This window comes from Scyliorhinus torazame, chromosome 5 (assembly GCF_047496885.1).
Source record: "Scyliorhinus torazame isolate Kashiwa2021f chromosome 5, sScyTor2.1, whole genome shotgun sequence".
Lineage (NCBI taxonomy): Eukaryota > Metazoa > Chordata > Chondrichthyes > Carcharhiniformes > Scyliorhinidae > Scyliorhinus > Scyliorhinus torazame.
The window spans coordinates 237,067,570-237,088,036 of NC_092711.1; positions in this window are offsets into that span (position 1 = coordinate 237,067,570).

The following is a 20,467-nucleotide window of genomic DNA, read 5'->3' on the forward strand; positions in this document are numbered from 1 at the left end:
TGGTTCAAAGTGATTGGACTTTGTCCCAATCGCTTGGTTCGATTTTCTCCAATGCTGGAGCGGTTCCCTGATCGATGGGCGGTCTTGAGGTGGTCGTTCACCTCCCATTGTGTAGGCTTCTGCTGGCGCCGAAGAGTCTGGTTTTGCTTTATGTGTGTAAATGTTGCTTATTGTTCCCGGGGATTGCTCATTAGTATGCAGATGGCTGGTGTTTTATTATGCTGATGGTTGCTGGTATCGATCTTGTCTGGCCTTTCCAGAAGTAAATACACAGTCAACCTGCAGCTGCTCGTTTGTGTCCTGTTGGCTGACTTTCCCATCAGCCTTTGCCGTTCGCCATTCTGAATCGGGAGTTGGCCATTTTAAGTGGCTACATTGAGATGCTATTGAATGTCAAAGGGAGGATGGCCGCTTGCTGGAGATGGTCAATCCTTGGCACATATGTGGTATGAGTGTTACTTGCCCCTTAATGCAGGCCTGAATGTTGTCCAGGTGGCGCTGCATATGGACACTTTAACACATTAAACCAGAAATCGGGTTCAGACTTGAATAGGTTAAGTGACGACAGTGACAAGAGGTACAGCATTACAAAATTCTTGAACTAAATTTATTGAATCACGCTTCAAACACCAAGAATAGGAATAGCGCACTGATAACCGTGAACAAGCAAATATCACTGCACAGAATGCATTCTTGATGCAGACTGATCCATCCCATCCAGTCTGTGTCTTTATTCGTGGAGAAAGCTGGTCTCACTCTGTCACCCAACTCTGCAGTGACTGATTAAACCACTAAAGGATGTTTCTCTCCCAGTTGTCTGGTATGAATCTTTAAGCTTTTATCTTATCCAGCCCAGCTCCGGCTCTTCAGTCATTGTTTCAATTCTCTCACCATGCCCTGAGTAACATGAGTGAATTTCTTTTTCCAAAAATATACTTCATTTGTAAATCTAAAAGTTAATTCCAAATCATTTCAAATAATTCCATAATTTCATAGAATTTACAGTGCAGAAGAAGGCCATTCGGCCCATCGAGTCTGCACCGGCTCTTGGAAAGAGCACCCTACCCAAGGTCCACACCTCCACCCTATCCCCATAACCCAGTAACCCCACCCAAAACTAAGGGCAATTTTGGACACTAAGGGGCAATTTATCATGGCCAATCCACCGAACCTACACATCTTTGGGTTGCGGGAGGAAACCGGAGCACCCGGAGGAAACCCACGCACACACGGGGAGGATGTGCAGACTCCGCACAGACAGTGACCCAAGCCGGGAATCGAACCTGGGATCCTGGAGCTGTGAAGCAATTGTGCTATCCACAATGCTACCGTGCTGCCCTTGAGTTGCCACCCCCCTGGTATATTACGACAGAAAGTTTTTGTTTGCCATTGCATCTTTGCGGCAGCTGCCTCAAGCTTTGGTGCTTCCCTCTGCATTTCGTCATGGACCTTGGAATGAGCCAGTCTGCAACACCACTTCGTAAGAGACAACCCTTTGCACTGAAGGATCACCAAATTTCAGGCAAACAAAAGAAGAGCACCTTTCACCGAATTGATGAAGCAGCAGCTGACATTTGTCTTGGTGTGCTTAACATTCGTAGAGCACAGAATCCTGCATTATGGAGATGCTCGGGATTTTTTGACCAACGGTCATGGCTGTACAGCAGTGAAACAAAGCTGCAAGGCCCTTTTATGCATTTTACTTCATGGTCTTCCTCAAAGTTCATGCCCTGTGGCAGTCAATGATTGGTTTCCCCGATGCATGATCTGTTCCATGAATGGTCAAATATGATATAAACCCTCATGCTAAGGGTCCCTTTCCTGGGCTGACACTCACACGATAGGACAAAACCCTCTCTCTGACTGTTAGAAGAGCTCATAATGGAACCTCTCCTGCAAATGTTTCAATCTGCAATGTACCCAGGATGTTTAGGCAAATGTTTTAACAATTACAATTGATAGTTTTAACCATTATCCGTAATCGTACGTGTTGGTGCACTTAGTATCCCCCAGAAACTGAGAACAAATATTCAGGATTTGAAATATTTCTTGGGACTGTTTGGCCATGGTGTCTCATCACCATTTGGAGACAAAAATCCTACAAGAAACCAGGCACAATTTAGGGTGAGAAAAACACTTTCAACATGTACAGTGACGATCCTCCACATATAAATCATAATAATCAGTTCATATTTATAAGAGTCCACTGCAAACAGACGGTTTCAGTATGTGAGGAGTCGCGAATGGTGCTGAACATTGTGCAGTCATCAGTGAACATCCCCACTCTGAACATATGATGGAGGGAAGGTCATTGATGAAGCAGCAGAAGATGATTGGTCCTAGGACACTACCCTGAGGAAACCATGCAGTGATGTCAAGGGCTGAGATGATTGACCTCCAACAACCACAATCATCTTCCTTTGTGTTCAGGATGACTCCAACCAACCAGTGGAGAGTTCCCCCCCTGATTCCTATACTAGTCTGGGACCTATATGTATAATATATGGACGTTGTGATGCACATTGTACCTAGATTTTGCTGCTCCTAGTGCAGTTCTTTCACCATGCACATGTTGATTGGTAACAGGTTCTGAGACCTAGAAAAAAATATACTTACTGGCCTCACTCCTTAGAGGTAATTAATTCATTCAGGGCCAGTAACCTTTAATGTTCAACAGACTTTTTGCATTAAATACTGCAAGATGCTTCAGTTGTTCATCCTGCTACATTCTTCCAGCTAACAGTTAACTCATAACAAAGAGCTGTACCCGATAGCATACAAGTTTATATTTCAAACGGTCTTCACAAACTCGTGTTACAAATGACCTAAGAACTGACACAACTTGGCACAAGTTCTCTTTATTTTAATAAATATACACCTTCGCCTGATAAGGTTTCAGTCTCATGCTGTATCTCTCCAAGCTACCTAATATAAAATTAAGGCCCAAAATAATTAGAAGAGTTATATGAGTGATCAGATTAGCATTTGTAAGGTAAGGATTCCAGACAGTTGCATGTTTCCTGTGTGCTGCTTAATGACGCTTTGCATATTAAACGAGGTACTTCGCTGAAGAATGTTCTTATTGTTTAACATGGCAGAATATGAATGAGTGGAATTTGACCTTTGAAAACCTGAATACTATGTGGTTAAAACATTCCATTAAGTCTGCAATATTTCAATGAATTTGTATTCTATTTTCCATGTTTCAGAGATTTCAGATATTTCTGGTCTAAACGTCTGTGGTTTAATGTCTGTATTTTTTTTGTTAGCATTTCAATATATTAGTAATAGAATAGATTCATGTCTGGTGTGTGTAATTAGGTGGAAGGGTAATGCTTCACAGGGACAAGACAAATGATTGAACAACAGTGCCATTACAATGAAGTAAATTATCTGTTGGTATGTTGGGAGCGTATTGTAACAAATAGAAATGTGACTTTTCGCATCTGTACTACAACACAGTTTAATGTTTCTACATTAGAGTATTCTTTCTAGATGGCGCAGCTTTCCAATAGTCAGGTCTATCAGCTCTTTGGAATCCACCCTGACTACATGGTTGAGCAGATTCCACTGTACCATGAGGCTATCCACAGGGCTAAAGCTGCTTTCATATAGCGTGTCTAAGGCTACCAACCCTTTTTGACAGGGTAGAGCGATTGGATGTTAAGGTCATGTGATGAAACATCCAGGAATACCTCTAATTATGCTCGCTGGTGGCAGGTGCACTCGATATGTAGATCTCCCGCAGCCAACTACAATCAGAAGCCATATTTGTTGCTGGCTGCCATAGCACTGGCGTTTTGGCGCTATGGCATCAGAAATCACAAAAATGCCAGGGGGCTGCTCCCATCAACCTCGGATGAGTATGTTAGGAAGGGCTATCGCATGGGTGCCAAAAGCATGTATCAGAAGCACGCAGAGTGTGCATATTGTAAAATTAGTCAGCATCTATAACATTGATTTGGTGTCTGGCCTGACAGTTTGGACACTGCAGCTCCAGCTCCTCAAAACTGAACTTGAGTTGCAAGAAGGACACCACCCCCCCTCCCTCCCCCGCACCCCCACCCCACAGCACTATTTAAAAGCATCACCATAGAAGGTGAATAAATTAGAGACAGGTCGCACTTCAGCCATGATCTTACTTAATAACTGGCACAATACGAAATCTTATAACACCAGGTTAAAGTCCAACAGGTTTGTTTCAATGTCACTAGCTTTCGGAGCGCTGCTCCTTCCTCAGGTGAATGAAGAGGTATGTTCCAGAAACATATATATAGACAGATTCAAAGATGCCAGACAATGCTTGGAATGCGACCATTAGCAGGTGATTAAATCTTTACAGATCCAGAGATGGGGTAACCCCAGGTTAAAGAGGTGTGAATTGTGTCAAGCCAGGACAGTTGGAAGGATTTCGCAGGCCAGATGGTGGGGGATGAATGTAATGCGACATGAATCTCAGGTCCCGGTTGAGGCCGCACTCATGTGTGCGGAACTTGGCTATAAGCTTCTGCTCGGCGATTCTGCGTTGTCGCGCGTCCTGAAGGCCGCCTTGGAGAACGCTTACCCGGAGATCAGAGGCTGAATGCCCTTGACTGCTGAAGTGTTCCCCGACTGGAAGGGAACATTCCTGCCTGGTGATTGTCGCGCGATGTCCATTCATTCGTTGTCGCAGCGTCTGCATGGTCTCGCCAATGTACCACGCTTCGGGACATCCTTTCCTGCAGCGTATGAGGTAGACAACGTTGGCCGAGTCGCACGAGTATGTACCGCTTACCTGGTGGGTGGTGTTCTCACGTGTAATGGTGGTATCCATGTCGATGATCTGGCACGTCTTGCAGAGATTGCCATGGCAGGGTTGTGTGGTGTTGTGGTCACTGTTGAAGGCTGGGTAGTAAACAATGGTTTGTTTGAGGTTGCGTGGTTGTTTGAAGGCAAGTAGTGGGGGTGTGGGGTTGACCTTGGCAAGATGTTCATCTTCATCGATGACGTGTTGAAAGCTATGAAGAAGATGTCGTAGTTTCTCCGCTCCAGGAAAGTACTGGACGACAAAGGGTATTCTGTCGGTTGTGTCCCATGTTTGTCTTCTGAGGAGGTCAGTGCGGTTTTTTGCTGTGGTGCGTTGGAACTGTCGATCGATGAGTCAAGCGCCATATCCCGTTCGTACGAGGGCATCTTTCAACGCCTGTAGATGTCTGTTACGCTCCTCCTCGTCTGAGCAGATCCTGTGTATACGGAGAGCTTGTCCATAGGGGATGGCTTCTTTAATCTGTTTAGGGTGGAAGCTGTTGGACTTTAACCTGGTGTTATAAGACTTCGTATTGTGCTCACCCCAGTCCAACGCCAGCATCTCCACATTAATAATGGGCAGTATAGGGTTGAGGGACTAAATAACCTATTCCTGTTCCTATGTTCCTAACCGTTAAGTGAGGTGCTTTTGACTATCCTTTGCTGCTGTAGGTTTAGTGCAAGTACTATGTACACTGTTGTTGCAGGAGTTCACCCAAGTTATTTGAATTAGAAGGGGGTGCAGCTGGACCTTTGCGAAGAGTGGAAAGGAAGGGTCTCTGACTGCATAACATGCTCTCAGTCACAGGGAATCTATTTATAGCCCCTCTTGGTCTACTGAATGACAAAGATGGAACAGAGGCATCAGAGAGTCGAAGCTGTGCACAGAGGAGAAAAGAGGAGGGCTCTCAATAGAAGGCCTTTGTTTGACAGCACATTTTCAACCTCACTTCAGCCAGGAGCAGTGTCTGGGATTGCCACAATTCACCAAGGAAGTGATCAGTGAGCCGTGCCACCTCCTCCAACCAAAATTGCAGCTGGAGGGTAGGGTGAAGGCTTGAACAGTGGCTGTTAAAGTCGCCATCACCTTAATTTCACAACATCATGCTGCTGGAAGTGGCAATGTCAGCAATATTTCTCAGTTCACCAGTCATTGCTGCATCAGGAAGAAAACTGAGATTCTTTATGCAAGGACACGGGACTTCACTGTCTTCTTTCTAGATAGAGAACCTTGGGAGGAGCGGGTGTGTGGTTTTACCAAGGTCTCGGTTTTACCCATGGTGCAGGCAGCCAGTAAATGCATGAATAGGCCTCTGTGAGCGCCATATCTCAATGGTAACATGTACCGAAACAGCAAAATATTCCATTCCTTGAATATACAGCTACTATGTAACATTGTTCACTCGATTCCTTGGATGAAGGGGTTACCTTATGAGAAAAGGTTGAATAGGCTGGGCCAATATTCATTGGCGTTGAAAAGACTAAGTGGTAATCTTATTGAAACTTTAAGATCCTGAGGAGACAGAGTGGACGCTGAAAGTGTGCTTCCCCATGTGGGAGAGGCTACAAATAAGGGGTAAAGTTTAAAAATAAAAGTCTCGTATTCAAGACAGAAACGAGGAGGAATTTATTTTCGCAGAGGGTTGTTAATCTGTGGAATTCTGCAATGGAGGTTGGAAGATTGAAAATATTCAAGGTGCAATTTGATAGATTTTTGATCTACAAGAGAATCAAGGGTTATGGTGGGCAGGTAGGAAAGTAGAGTTGAGGATACAACCAGACCAGTCATGATCTTATCAAATGGTGAAGCAGCCTCGAGTGTCTGCACCTAGTTATTCTGTTTATTATGTTGGTGAACACCGGGGCAGCATGGTGGCGCAATGGTTAGCACTTCTGCCTCATAGCACGAGGTCCCAGGTTCGATCCCGGCTCTGGGTCACATTTCATGTGGAGTTTGCACATTCTCCCCGTGTCTGCGTGGGTTTCACCCCCACAACCCAAAGATGTGCATGCTAGGTGGATTGGCCATGCTAAATTGCCCCTTAATTGTAAAAATGAATTGGGTGCTCTAAATTTATTTTTTAAATAATGTTGGTGAATGCCCACTATTCTGCGAGCGGTCATGATACAACGCGAGCAATGTTTTTAAAAATGTATTCATTCATGGGATGTGGGTGTCCCTGGCTACACCAGCATCCATTACCCATTCCTAATTGCAACACTGGGGACTAAACCATCGGCATTCTGAAAGATCATCTCCACTGCCTGGGCCACTCCAAGGCAGAATCTCCAGTCCTCTCCGGAGGGTGTCAAATGACTTGTGGTGATCTGTTGCGTTCTCCACAACCATGAAGGTGTAGGTCTCACCAGCAGGCCTTCAGCAAACACCTCAAGAGTGGGGAGGAAGAAAGACAGACAATCATGACACCATCATTTTGGACAAGCTGCCTGTGAGCATCTCATAAAACACCAGCTCACCAAATTCCATCATTACCACCATCAGCACCAAACGAACCACCATCAACGCCACTTCCTCCTTTCAATTTACTAGGGGTTGCTGGCTGATTTCCCTTATCTCTCACATCCTGTCAGTCACCCATTCCTCTTCCAATCCCTCTGCAATTAATTCTCTCGCCACCCACCACATCTTCCCATCTTATTCTTGAGTCAACCTGTTTGTTTTCTCCCTGGCAGTCGCGTCTCTATCACTTGTCTCATCAGATTTCCTCCCTCCCTCCACAGCACGTGACCACATTATTTCAATCTCTTCTTGGCAACTTTCTTTGATGTTCCCACAGTCTTCACTGACCCCCTGGTGTGCTGATTCCTGGCTTTGTCCTTTCTCATTACTCCTTACATTCATCTCACCTTTCTTATTGGATGCTGATAGTGTGTTTCCCCATGTGGGAGAGACAACAACTAAAAGGTGAAGTTTAAAAATAAGGGTCTCCCATTCAAGACAAAATGAGGAGGAATTTATTTTCTCAGAATGTTGTTAATCTTTGGAATTCTGCAATGGAAGCTGGATCATTGAACATACTCAAGGTGGAGTTTGATTGATTTCTGATTCCACCTCTATTTTACAGTAAGCTCTTGGTCAACATTCTGAAATAAAAGACACCACAAACTTGTCATTCCACATCAATTCCATCCAATAACATTTCAAACAATACATACATACATTCATTAACTATTCTCCCTTATTCTTTTCCATTGTGCCTTTGTGTGTCCTAGTACTCAATGCAGTGTTGCCCAATGGCTGTAGAAAGCCTGCTGACTTTCATTGGGTAAACTGCAGGTGACATTACTGGGGCCCTGAGGGCCTTGCTTAGGACCATCACAGCATGGGCGACAGCAATCTAGACTGGCTGATGGGTACCAGCAACGGTAATGGCATAGTGGAGTGTTTGGATGATAAATGCTATCTTTCTGTTCTACCCCATGGAGTCACTGGTACAACCCGACGTGATACCTCAGCGATTCTAGTAATATGTTGGAGGACAGATTTCTAGAAGTCTGCGAGACCCTTTGAGCATTGGTACCTGCAGCTGTGCTGGCAACACTCTGAACCTTTGTGGCACTAAGCTGAGCTTTCATCCAATTGGCAGAAATCTCATGACCTCAGTATGAGGTTCCACTCAGATGTTGGGTGACTTCTGTTTGCCTGAACTGCAATGGAAGCTGAGATATCAGCCATCAGTTGCTGCATCACGGCTGGATTTGCAACTGTTCTCATGGATTCTTGAAAGGATGGTTCCAAAGCTCAGTATAAAGCAGGTTATGTGGATTGGCCATTTTAATTTTCCCCTAGGTGTGGTTACAGGGATAGGGTGGGGGATTGGAGCGAGGTAGGGTGCTCTTTCAGAGGGCCGCTACAGATTCAATGAATCAAATAGCCACCTGCTCTGTAGGGAATCTATGATTGCTGCAGCAATAAAACCAAAGACGTTTCTACCAATGGGATGAGGTCAGTCATGCTTATCCCTTGACAACCCTTTGCTGCTCCCTCCAGTTTCAGAATCCTAGAATTTACAGTGCAGAGGGAGGCCATTCGGCCCATCGCGCCTGCATCGGCCCTTGGAAAGAGCACCCCACTTACGTTCACACCTCCACCCTATCCCCGTAACCCAGTAATGCCACCTCACCATTTTTGGACACTAAGGGGAATTTAGAATATGCCAATCCACCTAATCTGCACATCTTTGGACTGTGGGAGGAAACCGGAGCACCCAGAGGAAACCCACACAGATACGGGGAGAATTTGCAGACTCCGCACAGGCAGTGACCCAAGCCGGGAATCAAACCTGGGACCCTAGCGCTGTGAAGCAACATTGCTTACCACTGTGCTACCGTGCCGCCACCTTGTCCTGCTAGAGCGATGGAAGATGGTATTGCGATGTTTTTAGCTGATGCGCCTGTTGAATAGCTGGAAGTATGTGGAAGCTATGAGATGGGGTGTGTGGTTTGTAGTAGTGGTAAGTGTGTGAGGACGAGATGGAACATCTGAATGTCAGGCAGGAGACCTGTTAAGATTACTGATGGATGAATGATGGGGGTGTGTGCTTCAATAGTGTGAGAGTTTGGTGGTGCAGTGGGTACGGGCGGCACGGCAGTGGAGCAGCACATTGGTTAGCACTGTTGCTTCACAGCTCCAGGGTCCCAGGTTCGATTCTCGGCTTGGGTCACTGTCTGTGTGGAGTGTGCACGTTCTTCCTGTGTCTGCTTGGCTTTCCTCCGGATGCTCTGGTTTCCTCCCACAAGTCCCGAAAGACGTGCTGTTAGGTAATTTGGACATTCTGAATTCTCCCTCAGTGTACCTGAACAGGCCCGGAATGTGGCGACTCGGGGACTTTCACAGTAACCTCACTGCAATATTAATGTAAGCCTACTTGTGACAATAAATATTATTATTATTCAAAATGCATGCACTGACCTTGACCACTCATGTGAGGTCTTTGAACATTTTTCAGGCACTGTATCCAGATTCTTGGGGTCAGATTCCTGACATTGAGTTCAGTGACTATCTGCTTCCATTCCCATTGATGTGTCTATTCTCTGGTCCTTTGTGGAAAAATGTGCACTTTGCTCCTCTTCATCTCCATCACTAAGGCCTCCAATGCTGCAATAGACACCCTGGGAGCGAGCCGTCTCTCTAATCCGCTGCTCCATTCTTCCTCCTCCTTCCTCTGAGAAACTCTTCCACAAACCATTCTAGCCTCTCCAGCAGTCTGAATGCACCTCATCTTTCAAAGGTGAAAGCTGCCTTTACGCAGGGCAGGCTGACTTTAGCTCGTGCTAACCTTGCATGAAACCAACCTCTACTGAGCATGCAGGTAGTTAGCAACACATCCAGTGCTGGGCAGCGTGAAGATCGCATATTGTCTGCTTTATCTCAATCAGGCATGAGATAAAATTGCCTTCTTTGTATCCACAAACAGATAGCCCATTTCCAAAGACCAGGAGGCAGGAAGTCTCTGTGCAAATGGATGTTCCTGACCATCTCCAATCTAAGAAATCCCAGCAAGTATACTTTAACATTACATCTGTTGTGTAAGATCTGCATGCCTGAAACTGTGGCTGCCAGCAAGGCATCTTATATTAAATAATAATACAATAATAAAAGAGAAACATCAACATTCAGATTTCCTATTGCCAATGGTCCAGGGCCTACAGAGTAAAAGCCAAATGCAGGGTGTAATGACCTCCAATTGGCATTATTGGTTAGCCAATTGGAGTATGAGCTCCCTTAATGATAGCTCATAGATCATAGAATTTACAGTGCAGAAGATGGCCATTCGGCCCGTCGAGTCTGCACCGGCTCTTGGGAAGAACACCCTACCCAAGGTCAACACCCCCACCCTATCCCCATAACCCAGAAACCCCACCCAACTCTAAGGGCAATTGTGGACACTAAGGGCAATTTATCATGGCCAATCCATCTAACCTGCACATCTTTGGACTGTGGGAGGAAACCGGAGCACCCGGAGGAAACCCACGCACACACGGGGAGGATGTGCAGACTCCACACAGACAGTGACCCAAGCCGGAATCGAACCTGGGGCCCTGGAGCTGAGAAGCAATTGTGCTATCCACAATCCTACCGTGCTGCCCTCATTGAGGTGGCCCAGAAAGCACCTGTGTAGGGTTTGTGAGGCAGTCTTAAGTTGACTGGAATGCTAGCAGCGCTGTTTGGAGCTGCTCTTGTATATAGTTATTGTAAATAAATACTGATGTAGTGATGGTACCCCTGCCTCCTGTGGATCATTACAGTGGCGACGAGGTAAACAAAGAACCTTGCGGAGACCAGCTGCCGCACTCGGAGGGTAAGCCTTGCTATTTCAAAAATGTAGTTTTTTGGGAAGATAAATGCATTCGATCCGACTACTGAGGACTGGTCCCAGTATGTGGAGAGAATGTGTTACTTCTTCCAGGCCAATGAGATAATACAGGACGAAAGGAAATGGGTTATCCTGCTGTCGGCGTGCGGACCCTCAGCCTTCGCCATTATACGTAGTCTAACTTATCCCGATACGCCGGACACGATACCTTTCCAAGAATTAACAAAATTGGTGGAAGAGCACTATGACCCAAAACCACCCCTCATTTTGCATAGGTACAGATTCTACACAACATATTCGGTTGTGGACGCAAAAAGACGCAGTTTTAGCCAAGATGAAGTATTTACTGCTAACACGGGCAAAGAGACCAGTGGAGCCCCAGATGCACCCATACTGGAGCAGAAGGGACCAAATAACTATAGAAGATGGTATCCTATTATGGGGAGCCTGGTAATAGTCCCAGCTCAGGGCCGTCGGGCAATCTTAACTGAGTTACATCATGGACACCCAGGGGTGTCTAAAATGAAGATCATAGAATCATAGAATTTACAGTGCAGAAGGAGGCCATTCAGCCCATCGAGTCTGCACCGGCTTTTGGAAAGAGCACCCTACCAAAGGTCAACATCTCCACCCTATCCCAGTAACCCCACCCAACACTAAGGGCAATTTATCATGGCCAATCCACCTAACCTGCACATCTTTGGACTGTGGGAGGAAACCGGAGCACCTGGAGGAAACCCACGCACACACAGGGAGGATGTGCAGACTCCGCACAGACAGTGACCCAAGCCGGAATCGAACCTGGGACCCTGGAGCTGTGAAGCAATTGTGCTATCCGCAATGCTACCATGCTGCCCCAAAGATGCTAGCTCGAAGCTACGTTTGGTGGCCTGGATTGGACACAGACATAGCAGCCTTGGTACGTCGGTGCCAGGAGTGCCAACAGGGGCAAAGAGTGCCACCAGCTGCACCATTGCACCCGTGGGAATGGCCAGGCAGACCATGGACCCGTCTGCATATTGACCATGCCGGCCCTTTCATGGGCTCAATGTTTTTGGTGATAGTGGACGCCCACTCCAAATGGTTGGACGTCCACCGGGTAAACGCGGCAAGCACAGCATCGACAATTGAAAATCTCAGGGCCATCCTTTGCAACCCATGGACTTCAGGAGGTATTGGTGTCGGACAACGGAACGGCATTTACAAGTGGGGAATTTGGAAAATTCCTAAAGGGAAACGGAGTCCGCCACATCAAAATGGCCCCTTACCATCCAGCGTCCAACGGCCTGGCAGAGAGAGCGGTCCAGACACTAAAAGCGGGACTCAAGAAGCAGCCGGCAGCGTCAATGGACACAAAGCACTCCCGCTGGCTGTTTGATTACAGGAGCACACCGCATTCCACAACAGGCATACCGCCAGCAGAACTCTTCATGGGAAGGTGGCTGCAAATGAAGCTGAGTCTCCTTTTCCCAAATTTAGCGGGGAAAGTGGAGAAACAACAGGAGGTCCAACGCAGGGGGCATGATGATAATTGGCAGCAGAGACATTTCCAGGTGGGGGCACCGGTTTTGGTCAAGAATTATGGGAATGGACCAATGTGGGTCAAAGGCACGGTAGAGTCCCAAACAGGGCCCATATCCTATGAAGTTTCTATAGGAGGTAAGGTGCTGAAGAAACACCGAGACCAAATAAGGGCAGCGGAACCACACCTGGAGGCAGGCAAAGCAGGACCGCCTCAAGCTGGGATAGCCCAGACGGAAAAATACCCACACTCCAGCCCCGAGCAATTTCTCCAGACCCCGTCATCCAGTCGTCAGAGTCGGAGATGGACACGTTTGACGAGGCCGCCGCGACACCTCTCCCCGAGGAGAAGGAAGAACAACTTCCAAGTAGGTCATCAAGGAAAAGACGGGCACCTATAAGGTACACCCCACCCACGTCGGAGAACGACCCGGCGGACGACACAGAGGTGACAGACCCGGACATGAGGAGCAGGAAGAAGCTCAGAAGAATGCCAGCTGGCAGGAATTCCTCGGACTTTGGGGGGGGGGGTGTAATGACCTCCAATTGACATTATTGGTTGGCCAATTAGAGTATGAGCTCCCTCAATGATAGCTCATTGAGGGGGGCCATATAAGCACCTGTGTAGGCTTTGTGAGGCAGTCTTAAGTTGACTGGAATGCTAGCAGCACTGTTTGGAGCTGCTCTTGTATATAGTTATTGTAAATAATTACTGATGTAGTGACGGTACCCCTACCTCCTGTGGATCATTACACAGGGCCTAGAAGTTTAGGGTAGAGCACACACAAGGCAAGGCCAGAAGGAAGTGGTGCCAGTGATTATATTGTCAATGTGTACCAACAAAGATGGAATGGGGTAGAGGTTGTGGCACTATCAAGGGGCAGTACCCACCCGTTTCCCCTCCGTGCTGTACTCACCTGTGTGCCCCCAGCCTGCTCTGATCACCAGGTGTACATCATGGGGACCTGTCATGATCGTGAATGGACAATTTAATGTGTGGGGGGTGGGGGGACTATCAGGCATAAAGTCTTGATATGCATACTTAAATACATGCAAATTAGGATTTTGACTTTTCAGGTCGAGATTCCGGTTCCATCATTGGCTGGGGGGAGAGGGGGGCGTGGGTGAGGAACATTCGAACAAGGACATTTCTCACATGTAAAGGTTGTTTTGAGATTCACACTCGATTCTCTGCCCCCTCCGTCAATCCCTCCCCCATTGGTTTCAAAACTTGCCTTGGTTGTGAGTACATAACACAAATAGAGAATTTAACAATCAAACTGATTTTTTTTTTATTGCAGTGCACTTTGAATGAATCGCATCTATTATTTTATTTGCAATAAACTCAAACACAAATAATGTAGCGGTGGGCGTGTTTATGGAGGTTCATGCTTCAACGCAGCTTTCAATATTACAGGCAGTGTTTGGCAAACAAAGAACAAAAAGATTCTACTGTACCATTCTACTGTCTCATCACTGTTTGCAACATCTTAGCATTGTCACAATGGGTCCCCTAATAGCTCAGCAGGTTTGATCTTCAGTTTGTCTGTGTTACCTCATCTCAGTGTGCTAAGAAAAACAAAACAGTGCTGGAAAGACTCAGCAAATTGGGCAGCATATGGAGAGAAAAACAGAATTATGTTTCAGGCCAATTACCATTTATTGCTTTTGTATGAGTTGGGGCAGTCGTTGATTGTAGCACACCCTGGTTTACAAGAAAAGTTTTTTGGCCTCTCACTCTCATTCAACTCTCACTGATTAACCAGTGAACCTTGCTGATGTGTGTGTGGATGTCAGGCCTGTCGTGCATCCCACACCTTCCACCATTGACTATCTGAATTCATGCGTGAGGTTGGTTCCACATGGTGACTACAGCATCGTGTCCCAATGAAAGAATGAGAGAAAGTCAATGAGAATTGGAGAAGAAAATATATATTGTGGCAGTAAAACAAGATTGCACCAGTTCTGAATGTTATTTGATGCCAATCTGTTTAACTATAAAATAAGGGTTTATTTCCAGCCTTCCTTTTTTCTTATTAGTCTTTGGATTCATAAATGTTCAACTGTGCATTTGCTTATTTCTGCTGGTTTCTCAATTGGCACAGCACCACAATCTCACCGAAGGCATCCTTTTTGCTTGCAGCTGTGGCCCACTGACCCTCTTTGTCCTCCTTGGCATCTTTGTAATGCTTGGCTTTATTGACCGGTCCATTCTTCACCACTGCTTCTCTTCAACACTGTCGTACTTCTTTCTTGTATTACCATATATCATTACAATTTAATGCCTACATTTTTTCAAAAACGTTCACTGCCCTTGGCCAACATAAACAATACGACCCCAAGAGTAAATCTAGGTGCTCAATTCATCACCTCCATGCTGTCCTAGGGACCTCACAACAAGATATTGATTAATCTCAACGTCCCCTGCCAACCAACAATACATTTGAAACAATCTTATAGATACTAAAACTAATGCCCATCTGAAAGTAAATCCTAGCATCCAGAGTTCATTTCAGATTAACCTGGTCAAAACTGAAACCATTTTCTTTGGATGTTCCCTCTCATTCCGTCAACTCTCCAACTGTCTACTTTAGCTAAATCTGTTGGTGTAACCTTGATGTTCTCTTTCACTTCGCATTGAGCTTTATATTGCGGTGGGAATCACCATGGGCTGGACTGGAAATTTGACAGACCAGCCAAAGGTCCGTTGACTTTGGGCGGGGGGCCTCAAGTCTTTCTTCAATACCTCATATCTTTGCATTCCACCTCGTGAAGTTTGATTTAGATTCCACATTTAGATCCTGGAGCAGGCTTGAGCTCACAAACCTAGGACTCCGAACTGAGAGTATTAACATCACAGTCAAGTTGACAAACTGCTCACAGGATCAACTCCCTGAGCCATTCAGGAGCACAACATTTCTGTTTATCCTGTCAATATTGTATCAAACATCAACTATTTTGTCACAAACACTACCTTAACCCACGATATTGTAAAGGTTTCAAACCAGAGATTATTAAGCCTTTTGCCTCAAAGTGTACGATATATGCCTTTCCAATTATGCTTGTAAACACATTCTACTGTACCATAATGAATGTACTACTAGTGACTATGATGCCAGTATTACTTACCTCTATCAATCTGCATAATATGCAACATTATATTTATGCCACCTGCATAACTTGTTGTACATGATTTCTGCATAATTTTTCCTGTAACATGCTTCACAGGAATACATGATTCTTTGAAGCACTGCATAATTCCATGTACAACATTTTACCAAAGCTTCAGAAACACCTACTTAATAACAATGTATTATACACTTTATTAAATATAGTTTTCTCAGCCAAACCATCTTCAGCTGTTTCATCAATGACCTTCCTTCCATTATAAGGTCAGAAGTAGGAATGTTTGCTGATGATTGCATTCATTCCTGATGTGATGAAGCAGTCTGTGCCCAAGTACGGCTAGATCTCAACAACTTTCAATAGGGCTGACATGTGGCAAGTAACATTTGTATCACACAAGTGGCAGACAATGACCATCTCAAAAAGATAGAATCTAATCATCTCCACTTAACGTTCAAAAGCATTACCATCCCTAAATACCCCACTATCAACATCCTTGGGGTTACCATTGACCAGAAACTTAATTGAACCAACCACATAAACACTAAGGGCTGAAGTTTATGGAGCGTCAAGGACTTTTTCAAAGGAGGGGTCTCATCGGATGCAAGACTGTTGGCCTTGATGACAGAATGGGAAACTGGTGTCTGAGAGGCTGTGGACGGAATGGAACCTGGTGGGGTGTTAAGACCTTGGGAAGTGCCTCTAATGGGCCCAGGTGACACCAAGAAACTTGTTGAGCTGGGTAGTTGACATGAGCATCTGATTAAATACTGTTGGTGGTCATAAGTGGACATTGGCCTTAGCTGGTCAATGGCAGGTGGGCAACCTGACTCTAGCCATACCACTGGTAAAATTGTGGTGGGGGCATTGTCAAGTGGGTAGTTGGTGGGCAGGCCACCCACTTTTAACCCCCTCCCCCACTCCCCTGAAGGGGGGTTTCAGCAATGATATCTCATAAAACTGAATATTTAGCATGCCACTAAAGTAGTTTTACATAAGTTACTTTATTAAGGATTGAAATGAATTATAGGACTGAGTAATCATTATTAACCATTAAGCATGTATTTTTAGGACATAGCAGTAATAAGTAATCAAATGGGATTTCGGATAGCTAACTTGATCAAAAGGACATTACTTCTGACATCTTGGGTGGGATTCTCCCCTACCTGGCGGGGCGGGGGGTCCCGGCAGGATGGAGTGGCGTGAATCACTCCCGCGTCGGGCCGCCACAAAGGTGCGGATTTCTCCGCACCTTTAGGGGCCAAGCCCTTACCATGAGGGGCGAGGCGCGCGCCGGAGTGGTTGGCACACCGCCGACTGCCGGGAAAGGCCTTTGGCGCCATGCCAGCCGGGGCCAAAAGGGCTTCGCCGGGCGGCGGAAGACCGCGCATGCGCGGGTGCGTCAGCGGCTGCTGATGTCATCCCCGCGCATGCGCAGGGGGGCGTCTCTTCCGCGTTGGCCATGGTGAAGCCTGTGGCCGAGGCGGAGGGAAAAGGGTGCCCCCACGGCACAGGCCCGCCCGCGGATCGGTGGGCCCCGATCGTGGGCCAGGCCACCGTGGGGGCAACCCCCCGGGGCCAGATCGCTCCGCGACTCCCCCAGGGCCCCAGAGCCTGCCCGCGCCGCCTAGTACCGCCGGTAAGAGAGGTGGTTTGATTCTCGCCGGCGGGACAGGCATTGCAGCAGCGGGACTTTGGCTCATCGCGGGCCGGAGAATCACCGGGGGGGGGCTCGCCGACCGGCGCGCGCGATTCCCAACCCCGGCGAATATCCGGTGGCAGAGAATTCGGCCACCGGTGGGGGCGGGATTCACGCCAGCCCCCGGCGATTCTCCGACCCGGCGGGGGGTCAGAGAATCCCGCCCCTTGTCTTTGTGAAACAATGCAGGATGCGGGTTTTGCTGTCCTGCCTCTCACAGGCAATGAATGCGCAGCAAATTACTAGTAAAAACAGTTGTCAGGATGAGGATCAATCATGCGCTGCTTGTGATTCTATTGGGTGAAGTTTAAACACTGCTTGCAATTCTATTGGATAAGTTTAAAAGTAGCAGCTTCAGGGATTGGATCACGTCCAACTGTGGTGGGCTATTGATTTTTGAACGTTGTGTAACTACTGTGTACTGGGGCGTCATTCTCCGACCCCTCCGCCGGGTCGGAGAATCGCCGGGGGTTGGCGTGAATCCCGCCCCCGCCGGTTGCCAAAATCTCCGGCACCGGATATTCGGCAGGGGCGGTAATCGGGCCGCGCCGGTTGGCGGGCCCCCCCGCTGGATTCTCCGGCCCGGATGGGCCGAAGTCCCTCCGATAAATTGCCTGTCCCACCGGCGTGGATGAAACCACCTTTTGAACGGCGGGACAAGGCGGCGTGGGCGGGATCCGGGGTCCTGGGGGGGCGGGGCGATCTGGCCCCGGGGGGTGCCCCCACGGTGGCCTGGCCCGCGATCGGGGCCCACTGATCCGCGGTAGGGCCTGTGCCGTGGGGGCACTCTTTCCCTTCCGCCTCCGCCACGGTCTCCACCATGGCGGAGGCGGAAGAGACTCCCTCCACTGCGCATGCGTGGGAAACTGTCAGCGGCCGCTGATGCTCCCGCGCATGCGCCGCCCGGAGATGTCATTTCCGCGCCAGCTGGCGGGGCAACAAAGGCCGTTTCCGCCAGCTGGCGGGGCGGAAATTCCTCCGCCGCCGGCCTAGCCCCTCAATGATGGGGCTCGGCCCCCAAAGATGCGGAGCATTCCGCACCTTTGGGGCGGCGCGATGCCCCTCTGATTGGCGCCGTTTTGGGCGCCAGTCGGCGGACATCGCACCGTTTCGGGAGAATTTCGCCCCTGGTCTTTATTCGGCAGAACAGATCTTGGCAGATATCCAGTCTGTTCTCCGTGTACACGTAACAAGCTTGATTAAATAGCCATCTTGTCCAGGTTGTCGTGTTTGTTCCTCTCTGTACTGAGTTGAGCCATATGACTCAAGCTGACTCAATACACAGGTCTTGAAACCGCTCCTACATCACCCCCCCCCCCCCACCCCGCGCCTGCCCCACCCCCCACCCCCTCCCACCGGCTGGCTGAGGAGTGTTAAATTTGCCCAATGGATACAATAGCATATCAGAGTCTGGGGATTCCCTGGCACGCAACATACCTCCTGACTCCTCAAAGCCTGTCCATCAGCCACAAGTGACAAATCAAGATCTCTATTTGCCTGGATGAGTGCAGCTTCAACGATACTCAAGAAGCTTGACACCAACCAGAACAAAGCAACTTGCCTGATTGACATCCACCTCCTTAAACGTTCACTCCCTCCACCACCTACACACAGTGGCAACAGTAGCATCTACGAGATGCACTTCAGAAACATGCCAGAGTTCTTTTGATATTACCCTCCAAATTCAAGACCGATACCACCAAGAAGCACAAGGGCTACCACCCTCCTAGGTGGTATCAAATTCCCCTCCTAGCCACACACCATCCTGACTTGAAATGATGGCCAGAATTTTACAGAGCTTGAGCGGGCACGCACCCGGCCCAAACTCAAGTGAAATTGCGTGAGAAGACATCTGACACATGTCCCGACGTTATGGCACTCTTGCATGATATTTCGGTCAGCGGGAGTGCGCGAGTCAGAAGCGGCCTGGTGGCACAGTGATTAGCACTAGTTTGACCTGGGTTTGATTCCGACTTTGGGTGACTGTCTGTGTGGAGATTGCATTTTCTCCCCTTGCCTGCTTGGGTTTCCTCCTACAGTCTAAAGATGTGCAGGTTAGGTGGATTGGCCATGTAAATTGCCCCTTTGTGTCCAAAAGGTTAGGTGGGGTTATGGAGGTAGGGCAAGGGATTGGGCTTAGGCAGGGACTCTTTCCAAGGGTTGTGCAGACTTGATGGGCCGAATTGCCTCCTTCTGCACTGTAGAGATTCTCTGTTACCGCTGACAACTGAAAGGGAAATTAAGCCGATTAAATTGGTTCAATTTTACACTTGGTGCATGGGCCAAGTGGCCAGGTGGTCACTTGCCTCTTTGGAGATGTGAATACGCTGTCGAGTGCAATTCTGAGAGGGCTGGATGCAACATCTGGGGCCAAATTCTCCGGAAACGGCGCGATGTCCGCCGACTGGCGCCCAAAATGGCGCAAATCAGATGGGCATCGCGCTGCCCCAAAGGTGCGGAATGCTCCGCATCTTTGGGGGCCAAGCCCCAAAAAGGGGCTAGGTCGGCGGCGGACGAATTTCCGCCCCGCCAGCTGGTGGAAAAGGCCTTTGGTGCCCCGCCAGCTGGCGCGGAAATGACATCTCCAGGCGGGCCGTTGACAGCTTCCCACGCATGTGCAGTGGAGGGAGTCTCTTCCGCCTCCGCCATGGTGGAGACCGTGGCGGAAGCGGAAGGGAAAGAGTGCCCCCACGGCACAGGCCCGCCCGCGGATCGGTGGGCCCCGATCGCGGGCCAGGCCACCGTGGGGGCACCCCCCGGGGCCAGATCGCCCCCGCCCCCCCCCAGGACCCCGGAGCCCGCCCGCGCCGTCTTGTCCCGCCGGTAAAGTAGGTGGATTAATTTACGCCGGTGGGACAGGCATTTTAGTGGCGGGACTTCAGCCCATCCGGGCCGGAAGATCGCGCGGGGGGGCCCGCCAACCGGCGCGGCGCGATTCCCGTCCACGCCGAATTTCTGGTGCCGGAGACTTCGGCAACAGGCAGGGGCGGGATTCACG